This window comes from Coregonus lavaretus (genome assembly GCF_964263955.1).
Source record: "Coregonus lavaretus genome assembly, chromosome: 14".
Taxonomy (NCBI): domain Eukaryota; kingdom Metazoa; phylum Chordata; class Actinopteri; order Salmoniformes; family Salmonidae; genus Coregonus; species Coregonus lavaretus.
In genome coordinates, this window is record NC_140001.1 from 9,944,235 (window position 1) to 9,961,455 (window position 17,221).

At 42.2% G+C, this 17,221-nt stretch overlaps 3 long non-coding RNA genes across 3 annotated transcripts; all 3 read left to right on the forward strand.

Annotated features, from left to right (window-relative positions):
* The first annotated feature begins 9,906 nt into the window (after positions 1-9,906).
* LOC311141917 lies at positions 9,907-12,288 on the forward strand. The gene is made up of 6 exons (XR_014614250.1): positions 9,907-10,144; positions 11,122-11,210; positions 11,463-11,609; positions 11,730-11,875; positions 11,985-12,121; positions 12,246-12,288. It is a non-coding gene; the product is annotated as an uncharacterized lncRNA (long non-coding RNA).
* A 2-nt stretch (positions 12,289-12,290) lies between these two features.
* On the forward strand, positions 12,291-12,792 carry LOC311141918. The gene is made up of 3 exons (XR_014614251.1): positions 12,291-12,336; positions 12,427-12,535; positions 12,624-12,792. It is a non-coding gene; the product is annotated as an uncharacterized lncRNA (long non-coding RNA).
* A 6-nt stretch (positions 12,793-12,798) lies between these two features.
* On the forward strand, positions 12,799-16,382 carry LOC311141919. The gene is made up of 4 exons (XR_014614252.1): positions 12,799-12,847; positions 12,939-13,110; positions 13,244-13,371; positions 13,498-16,382. It is a non-coding gene; the product is annotated as an uncharacterized lncRNA (long non-coding RNA).
* The last annotated feature ends 839 nt before the right edge of the window (positions 16,383-17,221 follow it).

The window sequence follows — 17,221 nt, forward strand, 5'->3', positions numbered from 1 at the left end:
ATTGATGTCACTTGTTAAATCCACTTCAATCACTTTAGATGAAGGGGAGGAGACAGGTTAAAGAAGGAGTTTTAAGCCTTGAGACAATTGAGACATGGATTGTGTATGTGTGCCATTCAGAGGGTGAATGGGCAAGACAAAATATTGAAGTGCCTTGAACAAGGTATGGTAGTAGGTGCCAGGCGCATCGGTTTGTGTCAAGAACTGCAATACTGCTGGGTTTTTCCCTCTCAACAGTTTCCCGTGTGTATCAAGAATGGTCCACCACCCAAAGGACATCCAGCCAACTTGACACAAATCTGGGAAGAATTGGAGTCAACATGGGTCAGCATCCCTGTGGAATGCTTTCAACACCTTGTAGAGTCCATGCCCTCATGAATTGAGGCTGTTCTGAGGGAAAAAGGAGAGGGGTGCAACTCAATATTAATGTTTTGTATACTCAGTGTATCTCCCCTACACACACATACACACATCTGACTTTGAGATGAAGAGATTTGTCATCACATCTCTCATACACAGCATAAATTAAGACAGCAGCAGGCAGTTTGGCACAGCGGGTAGACTGGCACAGTATGTAGTGTGTGCCCACTCTGTGACCCATCATCTCAGCCTACTACGTAAGCAGCCATCTTTACACACACCTTCTGTTCTGGGCGTTCCCCCCCAAGGGGCAAGGGTTCCGGTCTAGAAGTACGGTTTCGACTGCTCCTAAAGTCTTGCTTCGGTGCTGCAGTTGAATTGCTGCCTGGCCCAGAAAGACAATTTCCATAGACGGTCACATAGAGAAGTCCGATTTGAAAATTCCTAATAAGACACTTACGGCATCACCTTTGTGCACAAAACAACCATTGAATTATTCAAATAATTGTCGCTGAGGCAAAAAAAATATGAATCACTCACAGCCGAAGATATTAACATTTTATATTCATCCAATGTCTACCATGCTTTTGGATGACGTGATGACGTCGTCGCTACTCACGCTGCTCCCTGTGCGCACTGAGTGCTAGTGCGTGTGATGTTGGTCCGTATAAACTGGATGAAACCCGGATATAGATGGTCCATGAATCGGCGTATACAAACGTGAGTAGATCACCTTGAAAACAATGGTCGGACACCTTGGACGCAGTCTCCAGTTCTTATTATACCTCAGTGGTTCCCCCTCTCAGCAAAGCCAGAGAGGGAGAGAGGGAGAAAGGGAGGGAGGGAGGGAGAAGGAGAGAGGGAGGGAGAAGGAGAGAAAGGATAAGGAGAAAAGGAGACCCAGTGCTCGTTCTCTCTCTCCCTAGCTCTCTCTCTCTCTCTCTCTCTCTCTCTCTCTCTCTCTCTCTCTCTCTCTCTCTCTCTCTCTCTCTCGCTCTCCTCCCTAGCTCTCTTTCTCTCTCTCTCTCTCTCTCTCTCTCTCTCTCTCTCTCTCTCTCTCTCTCTCTCTCTCTCTCTCTCTCTCTCTCTCTCTCTCTCCTCTCCCTTGTTTGCTCTCTCTCGCGCTCTCTCTCTAAAGCACACACAAACGCACACACACACACATCTCTCTCTCTCTATCCCCCTCCCCCCCCAGAATTTATGTAAGGCAGGGTCCCATAAGACGTGGGAGTTCATGGGACTGGCCTGACATTGTGATAAAACCCACCCAGCCAGCCACCTGGCAGAACAGTGAGTTCAGTTCCCCACTCACTGAGAAAGGTCACCTGGCTGTGGATGGCTGCACCCGGCCGTACAGGAGAAGGACGATGAGGGAGGAAGGGAAGGGGGGGGGTGTACCTAGGTTCCACTTTCCACCTAGTCTAGCTTTACCATGGCCCTCCTCTGGCCCCATGCGAAAGCCAAAACTGAGCCCACTTCCACTGTGTCTTTGTTCAGTGGGTCCAGCCATGGTCCCCCCCTAGTGAGGTCCCAGGCTCAGTATATGATACTGGGTATTGTTGGAGGAAGCTGTATCTAGGACTGCCTTGCCCCTAAGGCTTGTTTCTCCTTACAGCTTGGCATGTGAGGGGAGCTGGCCAGTGAGACCTCAGAAACACTAGATTCTCTATCGGGTAGCTGATAAGGTGTTGGGATTCCGCTCACACCTGCCATCCTTTTGTTCTGACGGCTATGGCATTTCAGCTGCAACACAGGGCCATTCTGACGGGCCCCTATTAAATGGTTTGATCAACATTATTTTAATGTCATACCACAGGGACCTATACATCTGTGAATGGATATTAAAGTTAACATTGGACAATGGCTCTCTCTCTGGCCTTGCTTTTCATTGGGAGATGTGACTGTATGGAGACAGGGCCGGCCTTCTCCTGTTCTAACATGTGATCACTTATGTAGACATTATAGTCGCAGGGAGTCATATCAAATGTGATCACCTACACTGTGTTTATACAGTATTGTTATTAGGGCTGTGACGATACCTGTGTCGCAATTTTTCCATGGCAGAAATAAAAACACAAAGCAGACTGAACTCTTTGGTCTTTTAAAAACCTGCTTTATGTAAAATATTCTGTGCTAAAGCTTGGAAAATAAATTAATGTGACTCTGGATGACAACATAATGATGTTTGTTCCCAACATTAGGGCTGTTTTCCTATACTAACGAGTATCGCGATACTGATATCGTCCCAGACCTAATTGTTGTCTAGAATCTCATCAGTCCTGTTAGCCGTGTGTGTGTGTGTGTGTGTGTGTGTGTGTGTTTCAGTGTATGTGTGTGTGTCTGTGTGTGTGTTTCAGTGTGTGTGTTTCAGTGTGTGGGTCTGTGTGTGTTTCAGTGTACGTAGGCCAGCACATTGTATACTGTATTCGACCATCCATTGTCTCCATTTCCACGTAGCAAAAAAACTAACAAATCAAATCCGTTCCTAAATGTGACACGTGTGCAGCTTGAGCTTGACGCCTGGCTGAGCACAACTTGTTTGAATGTCATATTTATCCCTGTGTTTTGTGTTTTGTCAGAAAATGTACTTCCTCAGAGTTTGCAGCAGAGCCGAGCATATGGCCGGCACTCTCTGGAGATGACAGCCTATCAGAGCGGGAGCTCGCCGATGCCACTGCCCTGCTCTGGCGGCAGATGCTCTGGGCTTCTCCGCGATTAAGTGGAGATCATCACTGTTTTCTTTGAGCGCTGCTGTGCCTTGTAGTCTGAAGTGTTCTGCTAATCACTGCCTGCCTTCCAAGCAAGCTGCCAAAGCGCTCATTAAGTTTGAATCTCCCACTTGCCACTCGCTCTACTCACATGACAGCACCTCGCCACCTTTTCTGCCTGAGCGGAGGGCTTTGTTGTTGCCTACGTTTACCAGAGAAACGCGGCAAGAGGAAGATGGCGATCTGTATGTTTGCTTTTTTTGCCCCCCTCTGCCTTTGTTCCAGCAGTGTTGAGTGCAGTAAGTGTTGGGTGTTGTGTTTGCTACTGACTCTGTTTGCTCTTGTGTGTGTGTGTGTGTGTGCTACTTGTATGTTTGTGTGTGCTGCTTGTGTGTTTGTGTGTGTGTGTGTGTGTGTGTACTAGTCGGTGTGTGTGTGTGATAGCGAGAGAGAGCTCCTGAAGCGCTGAATGCAGCCATGCCTGCTGAAGTCCTTTCTACACTCATCTGTTCAGCTTTTGGAGCGCCTCCTTCCTGCATTTTACTAACAACACTAGTTACAGTCAGCAGTTAAATGTCAAACGCCTCTTCATAGAGACTGTGTAGCACAATCCCACTTTGGTCACAGGAACATATGAGCCTACAGTAGTTGTGTTGTACATTTCTCCTGCCCTGGCAAACAGACATTGTCATTTTATAAGTATGCGACATGCTGTAACCCTGATTGATCTTGATTTTGAACACCAATAATAATCTGATTACTGTCTCTCAGCTTGCTGGTAAATACCATTAGATATGTTCTTTCATGCTAATCCCCCGGAACCTAGGTACACCCCCCCCCCTTCCATGCTAAGTACCTTGGTTCTCTACATGCCCCTTTAATGCTTCCATTCTTCTAAAGAACCCATCCAAAATAACCTATTTGAAACACACCCACACACACACGTTGCTTAGCGTTTCTGAAACACTGCTATTTTGCTAAGCATGATTTGCTTGTCCTACCACAGCAATCATTTCTCCACAATAGCCGGATGGCATTAGTGCGACTTTGAATGCATTTGCATGGCTAAGCAATAACACGCATCTTGTAAATAAAGAAGGTGATCCCATTTATTGCAAGTTGGATTTCCTGGTGAAAGCTATAGCACTGTATGTGGAAAGTAAACTACCCACCTTCCCTTTTCTCTCTCTCCTCCTACAGTAGCTTTCTCTCTCTCTCTCTCTCTCTCTCTCTCTCTCTCTCTCTCTCTCTCTCTCTCTCTCTCTCTCTCTCTCTCTCTCTCTCTCTCTCTTGCTCTCTCTCTCTCTCTCTCTCTCTCCCCCTCTCTCTCCCTCTCCCTTGTTTGCTCTCTCTCGCGCTCTCTCTCTAAGGACACACAAACGCGCACACACACACATTTTTGTGGTGGTATCTGTCCCAGTGGTGCTTGACAGAAGCCCTGATTGGTGCCAGTCCCCTCTTTTTGAATATGCAGATATCCTTTATTGAAAGCTGGCCCGTTCAGTGTATGTTACTGCCAAAATAGCATTTGTTCCTCTCAATCAATTATGATGAAATTGGTTTGCATTGTCGGTTGAGGTTGTTTTGTGACTTGTTGAAGTGGATTTTTTATTAGATTTACTCAAATGGGGGGTATGGGAGTAGATTGACAGCTGGCTTCACAATTTGTACACCCAGATGTCAGATACAGTATATTAATAAAGACTAAATAGTTTTTATTATATTTCAATTTTATTTAGTATTTCAGTTGTATTTCATCCTCACTTTTGGCATGATCGTAAATTATCGAAACCTAATTAATTGTGTTTCACATGCTTGTGGGAGGTGGTGGGTAATACTTGAAGGAGGAAATTCCTTTTCAAGAGCAGCCATGGGAAAATAAGTTGGTTTGATTTCAGATGCACACTAACGGGTGTGGGTAGCAGAAGTGCTCGGCATGCTTCGGTAGCGGTGTGTTTGATTCGAACGTTGACCACCGGTGTGCCAGTATTGTAGTCCTCATTTGAGCTCCCTCACGAGACCTGCCGGTGGAGGTGGAGCCACCTCACTCAGACTGACACTGCAGCCTTATTGCACAGCCCATGACGTGGTCTGAACACGAGCCTGGTTCTGGACCCTCCCGCTGGGCTGGGGTGGGAGGGAGAGGACAGGAGAGGAGAGGCCTGGCAGGCAGACAGGCATTCAGGTTATCAGCCATATACAGTATACTTATTTTACTGTCACTGAACAGAAAGGCAGTATAGTGGGGAAGTGAGACCAAAACTAGCTATCTCCCCAGGCGGAGCTAAGAGAAACCGTTGTTCCTCCTTGTTTCAAATCCTCTCAGGCTTGGCCTCTGGCGTGTAACTTGTGGGGGGTCATGGCCACCTCAATAGTATGAAAGCTGCACACTCTGTAGCCGTATTGTATCTATGATCGTATGCTATCCATTCATGCTTTTTATATGTTCTATTTATATCTGTAAAATAACCAATGATATCAAGCCACACCCGGCTATGATTACAGACACCTGTGTGTTCTTTGAAACTATATAAATTAGTGACCCGCAGTGTTTGTCATTATACACGGATGAAGACAGCTTGTCTGTCAAAACGTTGGTTATTAAATTATTGCATCTGAGCTCCTAGAGTGTGCAGCTCTCTTTTTCTTTTTCAAGTGTTCTACTCCGCTAGCCGGCACCTCTCCTAAACAGGTGTTCTACTCCGCTAGCCGGCACCTCTCCTAAACAGGTGTTCTACTCCGCTAGCCGGCACCTCTCCTAAACAGGTGTTCTACTCCGCTAGCCGGCACCTCTCCTAAACAGGTGTTCTACTCCGCTAGCCGGCAGCTCGCCTAAACAGGTGTTCTACTCCGCTAGCCAGCACCTCTCCTAAATAGGTGTTCTACTCCGCTAGCCGGCACCTCTCCTAAACAGGTGTGCATTTATTTTGCCTCCAGATTATCCCCTCAATAATATACCATGATGAATATGATTGATATGAAATTATTTTCCCATCGTAAAGCGCCAGGAAGCTACTGTTTTTCTATGTCTTTACACCACACAGTGCAACTGGATTGGACCCCCCACAACTAATTATGCTTTTGGTTTGGCTGTGGTTTGCGGAGGGAAAGAATGTTGAGCAAGGCTTGTAAGGAGAACGGTGACACCAATATCTCCTCTCTTTCTCACTCCTCTCTCTTCTGAACAAACCGTCAAATCTGTGATTTAACTTGGAACAAATAAAATAGTACAGTCAAATTGAACATGGTAAATTCATAAGCACTGCTAAGAATTATATAGAAAATGATGTTTTTTCAAGTGGATTTTCTTTTTTTGCGAAGTAACGAAATGCGCATGTCACATGTGGGGTAAAAAAGTATTTAGTCAGCCACCAATTGTGCAAGTTCTCCCACTTAAAAAGATGAGAGAGGCCTGTAATTTTCATCATAGGTACACGTTAACTATGACAGACAAAATGAGAAAAAAATATCCAGAAAATCACATTGTAGGATTTTTAATGAATTTATTTGCAAATTATGGTAGAAAATAAGTATTTGGTCAATAACAAAAGTTTCTCAATACTTTGTTATATACCCTTTGTTGGCAATGACACAGGTCAAACGTTTTCTGTAAGTCTTCACAAGGTTTTCACACACTGTTGCTGGTATTTTGGCCCATTCCTCCATGCAGATCTCCTCTAGAGCAGTGATGTTTTGGGGCTGTCGCTGGGCAACACGGACTTTCAACTCCCTCCAAAGATTTTCTATGGGGTTGAGATCTGGAGACTGGCTAGGCCACTCCAGGACCTTGAAATGCTTCTTACGAAGCCACTCCTTCGTTGCCCGGGCGGTGTGTTTGGGATCATTGTCATGCTGAAAGACCCAGCCTTGTTTCATCTTCAATGCCCTTGCTGATGGAAGGAGGTTTTCACTCAAAATCTCATGATACATGGCCCCATTCATTCTTTCCTTTACACGGATCAGTCGTCCTGGTCCCTTTGCAGAAAAACAGCCCCAAAGCATGATGTTTCCACCCCCATGCTTCACAGTAGGTATGGTGTTCTTTGGATGCAACTCAGCATTCTTTGTCCTCCAAACACGACGAGTTGAGTTTTTACCAAAAAGTTCTATTTTGGTTTCATCTGACCATATGACATTCTCCCAATCCTCTTCTGGATCATCTAAATGCACTCTAGCAAACTTCAGACGGGCCTGGACATGTACTGGCTTAAGCAGGGGGACACGTCTGGCACTACAGGATTTGAGTCCCTGGCGGCGTAGTGTGTTACTGATGGTAGGCTTTGTTAAATTGGTCCCAGCTCTCTGCAGGTCATTCACTAGGTCCCCCCGTGTGGTTCTGGGATTTTTGCTCACCGTTCTTGTGATCATTTTGAGCCCACGGGGTCAGATCTTGCGTGGAGCCCCAGTTCGAGGGAGATTATCAGTGGTCTTGTATGTCTTCCATTTCCTAATAATTGCTCCCACAGTTGATTTCTTCAAACCAAGCTGCTTACCTATTTTAGATTCAGTCTTCCCAGCCTGGTGCAGGTCTACAATTTTGTTTCTGGTGTCCTTTGACAGCTCTTTGGTCTTGGCCATAGTGGAGTTTGGAGTGTGACTGTTTGAGGTTGTGGACAGGTGTCTTTTATACTGATAACAAGTTAAAACAGGTGCCATTAATACAGGTAACGAGTGGAGGACAGAGGAGCCTCTTAAAGAAGAAGTTACAGGTCTGTGAGAGCCAGAAATCTTGCTTGTTTGTAGGTGACCAAATACTTATTTTCCACCATAATTTGCAAATAAATTCATTAAAAATCCTACAATGTGATTTTCTGGATTTTTTTTCTGAATTTGTCTGTCATAGTTGACGTGTACCTATGATGAAAATTACAGGCCTCTCTCATCTTTTTAAGTGGGAGAACTTGCACAATTGGTGGCTGACTAAAACCTTTTTTCCCCACTGTATGATTATATTGTGCTCTTTGGTAGTATTTTAAACCTTAAAATATAGCTGCGAGCAGCTATGAACGGGGTTCACAGCATGACAGAAAGGATATAAGATCAGTTGGATAACAAAGCAGGCACTCTATCATGTAGGAACTATCTTCCTTTATGTGCAATCAGTGAAAGCATTACCATGTTTACCTCTCAATACCACAAGGTTGACGCAAGTGAAGTTTAGTCTAGTGCTGTAGATTAGTTATCTTTGAATGCAGCAGGTAATCATTCTTAAAGTCATTACTTAACCTCTACGGGATCGGTGTCCCGTATATGGGACGGTTGAGCTAACTTGCGCTAATGTGATTAGCATGACTGTTTTAAGTAACAGCAAACTTTCCAGGACATAGACATGTCTTATATGGGCAGAAAGCCAAAATTCTTGTTAATCTAACTGCAGTCCCGGCTATCTACCTCTCTGTCAACCGGACGGGACCTCCTAGTGTTGACACGGAGCCCCGCCGATCAATCACGACTGGTCTGCCGACGTAATCATCTGATGTGGTTTCAACAGGCTTCCCGTTGCGATGACCACGAAGATCCATCTGCTAGCCCCGGCCCGCTAGCACACGCAATCAACAGCCGTGCCTCCTGCTCGCCTGTGCCGTAGCAGCCACCGAACTGCTCCCGGACCTATTGCTGTTCACTGGACCTTATGATCACTCAGCTACACAGCTGATGCCTGCTGGACTGTTCCTTTATACGGTACCCCATCCTGTTGATGTTTAGCCTCAGCCCAAACTTTCGTCGCCATTACCAGCTATTGTCTTAGCTCTATTGAATAACACCTGTGATTGCTTTATGCCTCTCTCCCATGTCAATATTTTTTTTGTTTTTGTTTTTTTGTCATTTAGCAGACGCTCTTATCCAGAGCGACTTACAGGAGCAATTTAGGGTTAAGTGCCTTGCTCAAGGGCACATCGACAGATTTTTCACCTAGTCGGCCTATGCCTTGCCTATTGCTGTTTTGGTTAGTTCTTATTGTACTATTTCACTGTAGAGCCCCCAGTCCTGCTCAACCTGACTTTGTCCCACCCCCCATACACGCGGAGACTGGCTCAATCGGTACCTCCAGTGATGTTATCTCTTTCATCGTTACCCAACACTTAGGTTTACCTCCACTGTACTCATATCCTTCCATATCCTTGTCTGTATATAATGCCCTGAATCTATTGTACAATGCCCAGAAATCTGCCCCTTTTATTCTCTGTATGCAACGCACTAGAAGACCAGTTCTTAAAGCCTTTAGCCGTATCCTTATTTTATTCCTCCTCTGTTCCTCTGGTGATGTAGAGGTTAACCCAGGCCCTGTAGCCCCCAGTATCAATCCTACTCCCCAGGCGCAATCATTTGTTGACTTCTGTAACCGTAAAAGCCTTGGTTTCTTGCATGTTAACATCAGAAGCCTCCTCCCTAAGTTTGAGTTACTCACTGCGTTAGCACACTCCGCCAACCCTGATGTTCTAGCAGTGTCTGAATCCTGGCTTAGGAAGGCCACCAACATTTCAGAAATGTCCATCCCCAACTACAACATTTTCCGTCTAGGTAGAACTGCCATAGGGGGCGGAGTTGGGATCTACTGTAGAGATGCAGAGCTCTATCATACTATCCAGGTCTTCTAAAAATCCACCTTTCCATAAATAAATCTTTCAATGTTGCTGCTTGCTACAGACCCCCCTCAGCCCCCAGCTGTGCCCTAGACACCATATGTGAATTGATTGCCCCCCATCTATCCTCAGAGTTCGTACTGCTTGGTGACCTAAACTGGGATATGCTTAACACCCCGGCCATCCTACAATCTAAACTAGATGCCCTCAATCTCACAGAAATGATAAAGGAACCTACCACACAGTAAAAAATGGGGTGTTAATATTTCAGAGTAAAGTTATTTTAACCCAGATAGAGTATTTTCAACATTTTTGAGAGTAAAGTTGCTCTATCAGTGGAGTTAAAAGTGAGTGTAAAAATCTGCAGATACGCAGTGACAATTTCAACTCTACAGCAGTGATGAATACCCGCCACTCTGCTTTGCTGAAGTTTGGCACGTACGTTGGTGGAGGAAGATTGCGAAGGAGTAGCTAGGCCACAGATATTGCTAGGTAAGTTACATCCCCGTTTTTTCAACACCAAACCGGTATTTTTTAACTTTACATAATTTTAGAGTTGTGCTGATGTCAAGGTCATATTTTAAGTTACGAGTTCCATGCGGCGGTCCCCCTTGCAGTGACCTCGTCATCAGCCAGCTAAATTAGCTTGTAAGTTCAGATGGTTGACAGTAATAACTGTTATATGATATACCCATGGAATATGTTTGATATTTTTGTGAATGGCTTGCTGTTTCATATGGCTAAAAATAGGTAACGTTAACTTAGCTAATCAGTTCGTTTGAAGGACACCACCGTTTGGCATGAGCGCAGATTGTGCTTGTCATGCGGTTAGCTAGCTTGCAATCAGTATCGGTAACTGTCTTTCTTTGTGTTGCAATATTTTCACGAATGAAGTTTGTCAGAATGGTAAATACGTAAAATAACGTTCGCTAACAACAAAACATTTATACAGATAGTATTGTTAGCTAACGTTATTGTATAGCTTCCCAGGCTTCCTTACACTAACGCTAACTGTTTTTTATAAAGCTATATATAACGGTAATGTTAGCATGCTTCTGATAGTTAGCCAGCTAATGTTGGAGTTATAAAACGATAACTTAGATCACTGATTTGCATGACGGGTTTGTTTAACATTGCTTAACCATTTTAATGGTTAGCTACTGTTCGAACTAAAATGGCTAATGAGCTAGCTAACTTTGACACATAGCTAGTTATTTGGTAGCTAATGGGACAATGTGCCTCTAAACTTGAACTAGCCTACACCCATTTGCTGCAGAAAATGGCAGCTTAACGTTATATTCAACCAGCACAACTGTGTCTACTTCAGCCTTTGTAATTGCAGTGTAACGTCTAAGTTATGCATAGTGCATTGCGTAGCTAGTACTACTGAGATAAATGGATAGTTAGCTAACGCTTAGTTGAACCAGCACTAAATGATGATTTTGAATATATATTTTCTTTGTTAACAGAGGCAAAATGCTGTTGCGTGTTCAGCTCGGGGAAGAGCAGAAATACGTCAAGCTGTCTGAGCTGACATTCAATGCTTTCTTGAAAGAAGGTAGGTATAATAGGTTAAAGCAATACATATCACCCTAATGACAAAATAATACAGCATTAAGCTATTATCTTATGATATCTATTTAGGTCTATAGTCATTTCTGCTGTGCTTTATATTTTCAGTAACATAAAATCAGGTGCAGATCCTTGTCTTTCATCATTTTGTGAACACATGAGGCAACCTTAAGTATGAACTTGGATTCTTGTGAGAAGGGAATGCATGTTTTTCTTTTTTTTCTTCTTTTTTTAACAGTGTGTCTAAAATTCAACATACCAGAAAGCAGAAAGCCAGACATTAAGGTGTATGACCAGTCTGACACAGAAGTTGACTCAGATGTTTTTGAAGAATTAGTAAAGGAGTCACCTGGAACTTTCAGAATCATGCTGGGCAATGGACTTGGTATTCATTCATTCAATTAGTTTTTTAGTTTAAAGGCCAGAATGAGAACCTTTATTGTCTTAAAAATAACAGTTTATTGTAATATGTTTCTATGTTTTGCACAAATTTCATAATGAACAGATACCTCTCATTCATCATCATGCTCGGGTACATCTGATGACACCATCATTCTGAATTTCACTGTGTGTGACGATGTTGAAGAAGTAGCGGCTGGCGAAGGAAGCCAGCCTAAAAGGCCATGCCACATAAACTATGAGGCAAAAGCAGTAAGTGGTGAACATTGCTGTTAAGTCCAATCTGAATGTTGTTTCATCATGTGACAGCATTACATATTGTTTTACAATTACGGAAAGCACATTTCTTTCCACCCTATAGCTGATTGAAAAAATCCTAACATCAAAGCCTGGTGGTGAACGCATTATGCAAGAGTATGGAAAAACCAAATCTCTGACAGATGCCACCAGAAGACAGATGATCAACATACTTGCTGCTGAGATGACAGAAACACATGGGTAAGCATTAAGCATATAGATGGGCTGTAAAGAAACATTGTTATTATTTTCCGGTTATTAATTATGTAAAATGTGTTGTGCAATATCAATTCAGTGTGATGTTAACTTTGAATTCATATGCTAGGACATCCCCCCCCAAAAGTGTCAGAGTGATGTATGCACAGGGGATAGCTTTGTTTCCCTATCTACAAGACCCATACTCACAACATGGATATGTAAGTAAATGGGTTATTGCAACATTATGCACATATTCACTCTATGAAATGGGAATAGTACTCCTTTATAATTTATTTATAATAATATAGGATCATTACTACGATCCGGAGAGTGGTTCCGGATACCTTGCATGGCGATTGAAGACCATAAGAAAAACAGCAGAGGAAAGAGGTGCCTCAGTCAGCAAATCTCCTAAAGGTATGTTTTCTGATCAGTGACATGTAATTATAATGGTGACCTGTGAATTGTACAGAAAGGATTTCTTAACACTGTATTTTGTCTTAAGTTGGTGGGCCAGGCCGTGATCGTCAGCCCTTCACCTATGACAGAGAGCCATCTGATGAGGATGTGGAAGCAGCTATTGCTGTTTTGAGACACTCTGCTGATGAAAACACTGTCCGTGAGAAGATGAAAATGACCTTCATATATCGGCAAGCAATGGTCAACGATGAAGCCAAATCATCAGATGTCTTCTCGGTCTTCCCAAGATTTCTGGACACACCAGGACTGGTATGACAACTTAATTCACTGCATCACCAAAAATATCCAATGAAGAATAAGGTAACACTCATTATTTCTGTCTTTGTGTGTTACATTGCAGATAGAACAAGATTTCAGACTTCTGTTTGGTGAGGCCACAGCCAACAAATTCTTGGAGAAGTGGCCAACCACTTTCAAAGCAAAAGTAATAAAGGAAAGCCATGGACTTGTATCCACCACAGAACTCTTGGATTTGATGCGCAATGCTGAGTCAGCTGCTGAAGTTGAGAATGGTATGAATGAACTGTTTTACTTTTTATGTGGATAATGTAGGTGTGCATTATATGTCCATAATGGTGCAAGTTGTGAATAAGAATGTTATGCTACGGCACAATGTTAACCAGGTTTTTATTTACTTATTTGTAGGCTGGGACAGTGACATGTCTGCCATCTTGCTGCTGCTACATTTGCTACCACCATCTGCACAAGGTAGAAAGAGGCCGGGAAAGATGTCTGCATATCAAGCTGTAGATCAGCTCATCAGATTTCAAAAGGTATGCTTAACAGTTGTTTAAAATATATATTCCATCATCTCAATCTTGTGCACAGTTTGAGGTGATCTTATCTATTGTCAGAGGTTAGTCACCAAAACAATTCTGTTGAATGTGTTTTTTTTGTAGGTTGGAACCAGTGTGCAGCAGCATCTTGACAACATCACCCAAAGCAGTCAGCCCTACCTTCTCGCCCAGGGATCCACACAGAGCAGCATTCACTCCTACTTCATTGTGGTTGACAAGCATGCTCTTCCATGCAAGGCAACAGGTTCAGTAGGAGCTTTTGACGAAGTCTTTAAAGCCCATTACGTATTTGGTACGTCATACAGTTCTTCCTTGAGCAGCTTTTTCACTTTTGTGCAAACAACCATCTATAACATCGACATGGGGGAAACAAAGGAGACTCCTAGAGTTGCTGAGTTGCGAGCAAGAATGGTGCGTTAGTTGAGATAAAACTATGAAGTGTTTTCTTTGCAAAAGTGACCATGGAAGTCCAAACAACCTTGTTAAGCACCTTAAGATAATTCATGGGCTATGTACAGGCAGGACTCTTTTTCTGAAATGTGGTCAAGAAGGATGCTCACGTTCTTTTGGTAGCTTTTCTGGTTTTAGAAAACATCTTAACAAGTGCCACGGAGAAAGTTTAGTAGATTCTATAGAAGATGATCTTTCAGACCCTCAAAGTACCGTCAACACCAGTAATATTTCTCATGTTGAAGTGTCGACTGAATGTTTAGAGGCTGAGTCAGAGTTATCTTCGCCATACATTGTAAATAGTTGTGCAGCTGTTATTTCTGATCTAAAGGCAGCAGGTGTTGGTCAAAGTACAGTAAATACTGTAGTGATTTCCATGGAAGAGATTGTTCAAGATATTCATCAGCATGCTAAAGAAACAGTGATAAAGCATGTATTTAGTAATGAAAGAGAAACAGAAATGTGCAAGAAAGTTGAGGCGTGTTTTGAGGGGTTAGAGAATCCTTTCACAGTTCTAAATTCGGAATACAAGCGATCAAAATTTATGACTGCCAAGTGGGAAATAGTAGAACCAGTTGAATGTGTGATTGGTTCAAGATTTGACACAAGACGAAATAAAAAGACTGGAACATATGATCAGGTAGTAGTTCAAGATAAATTCATGTATATTCCAATTTTATCTACACTGCAGTCAATATTTAAAAGTCAGTATTTTGCAGAAATGTTGCAAAGCTCAGCTACCAGCAACTCTAGACTGAGAGATATTTGTGATGGATCTTTTTTTAAAAGTCACCCCCTGTTCTCAACTGAGAAGCAGACAATACAGGTCCAGATGTTCTATGATGATTTTGAGGTCGCCAACCCATTGGGTTCCAAGCGAGGTATTCATAAATTGGGTGGAGTATATTTTACTTTAAGAAACTTCTCTCCAAAATGGAATTCTTTTTTGGCTAACATACACCTGTGCGCCTTATTTCATACTCAAGATGTTAAACGATATGGTTTTAGTGAAATTTTTGCTCCCATTGTTCGAGACATTAAAGTGTTAGAGAGCGATGGTATTGAGATTCCATTATACAGTGGTTATGTACGTGGCACTGTAGTACAGGTAACAGGTGATAATTTGGGTTTGCATAGTTTGTTTGGTCTGGTGGAGTCTTTCAGTGCAAGGTACTGTTGCAGGTTCTGTTTATCAGAAAAGGAGGACTTTCAAACAGAATTCTCTGAAGATTCTTCCAAAATAGTTTTACGCACCAAAGATATGCATACTGCTCACTGTCAAGAAATGGCTTGTAATCCATCCCTTCCGTATGTTTTTGGTGTGAAAAGGTCATGCATATTAAATTCATTGAGGTATTTTCACACAACTGAGAACTTCTCAGTTGATGTGATGCATGATGTGTTAGAAGGGGTTGGCCAGTACGAATTGAAGTTATTATTTCTGTATTTGAATGAAAAACATGTTACATCAGGAGAAATACATTCAAGAATACAAAGTTTTGATTATGGTTTCACAGAGAGAAATAACAGGCCTGTGACTGTTAATTTAAGTGAAGGATCTAATGATCTGGGACTGAATGCAATTCAGTCCTGGTGCTTACTTAGGAATGTTCCTCTTATCTTTGGAGATTTGGTAACTTCTACTGACCAACACTGGGGCCTGCTTCTTTTATTATTGCAAATAATTAACATTATATTCTCGCCCATGTTATCTCAAGGTCTATGTGTATATTTAAAACATTTGATTGTTGATCACCATACACTGTTTAAGAAGTTGTATCCTCAGAAAAAACTTTTACCAAAGCACCATTTTCTTATCCACTATCCCCGCTGCATCCAGAAAATAGGGCCTGTACTTCATAGTTGGTGTATGAGGTATGAAGGCAAACATAATTTTTTCAAAAAACAGCTTAAATCGTTTAAAAATATTACCAAAACGCTGGCAAAAAAGCATCAGAATCATATGGCATATAGTTGGCGAAGATCAACAACTTTTAGTCGGTTAGATATTGGTCCAGGAAAAATGGTGGCTTTAAATATGGTAAAAGGAGGTTCTGAAATTGCTTTGGCAATGCAAGTGCCCAGTAGCATTCAGGTTATGAAGGTTAATTGGGCTAAACATAATGGGTATGTTTATCGCCCACACTTGGTTATCTGTGGCGAAGTTGACTCTGAAGTGCCCTTGTTTTATCAGATTGAGTCAGTTCTGATAATGTGTGAAAAACTGTTACTACTCACAGTGCCTTTAGTTACAGTAACTTTTCAAGAACATTTCCATGCATATGAGGTGATCAGATCAAAGCATGATTTAGTTTTTTTTCATGTCGACAACCTGCACTACCCTAGACCTTTTGACATACAAAGGTCATATGGAGGAAATGACACAGCTCTCCTTGTTGTGCCATATTGCTTTCTCTGGTGAACATTTTTATGATGTTATACTTCTGTCATAGACAAGGCAATGGGTGTACAATGTAAATTCACGGACATTGAAATTATACTTTTTTTTTTCAATAAATGTGGGTGCTCTCATCTTGTATTATTGTGCTTTGTTTTATTTGATAGTATTGATATTTCTATAATTCAGTAACACTACATCATATGATTTAAATTTAAAAAAAAAAAACACTGTAGAGAAATGAAAAGTAAATATCATTACACTTTAAAGTGTCATTTTTTAAAGTAAAATTGTAGTTGACTTAACTCTATACAGTGTAATCATATTACTCTCAACAGTGTGATTAAACTACAGTGTTAAATATTTTGACACATTTCATTGTTATTTTTTACACAATATGGAGTAGAATTAACTCTAAAAGTTTTACACTGACCAAAGAGTACATTTTACACTGATTTTGAGTGGGACCAAATGTTATCTGAAACAGAGTTAAATTCAACTCGATAGGAGTTAAATTAACACTTCTGTTTTTACTGTGCAGGTACAACCCTAAATCCGTAAACATGGGCACCCTCATAGATATCATCCTGACTAATTTACCCTCTAAATACACCTCCGCTGTCTTCAACCAGGATCTCAGCGATCACTGCCTCATTGCCTGCATCCGTAATGGGTCCGCGGTCAAACGACCACCCCTCATAACTGTCAAACGCTCCCTAAAACACTTTAGCGAGCAGGCCTTTCTAATTGACCTGGCCTGGGTTTCCTGGATGGATATTGACCTCATTCCATCAGTAGAGGATGCCTGGTTGTTCTTTAAAAGTGCTTTCCTCTCCATCTTAACTTTGCAGGGAAGTCAGGAACCAATTTACACAATCAGTTAGTAAAGCAAAGGCTAGCTTTTTCAAACAGAAATGTGTATCCTGTAGCACTAACTCCAAAACGTTTTGGGACACTCTAATGTCCATGGAGAGTAAG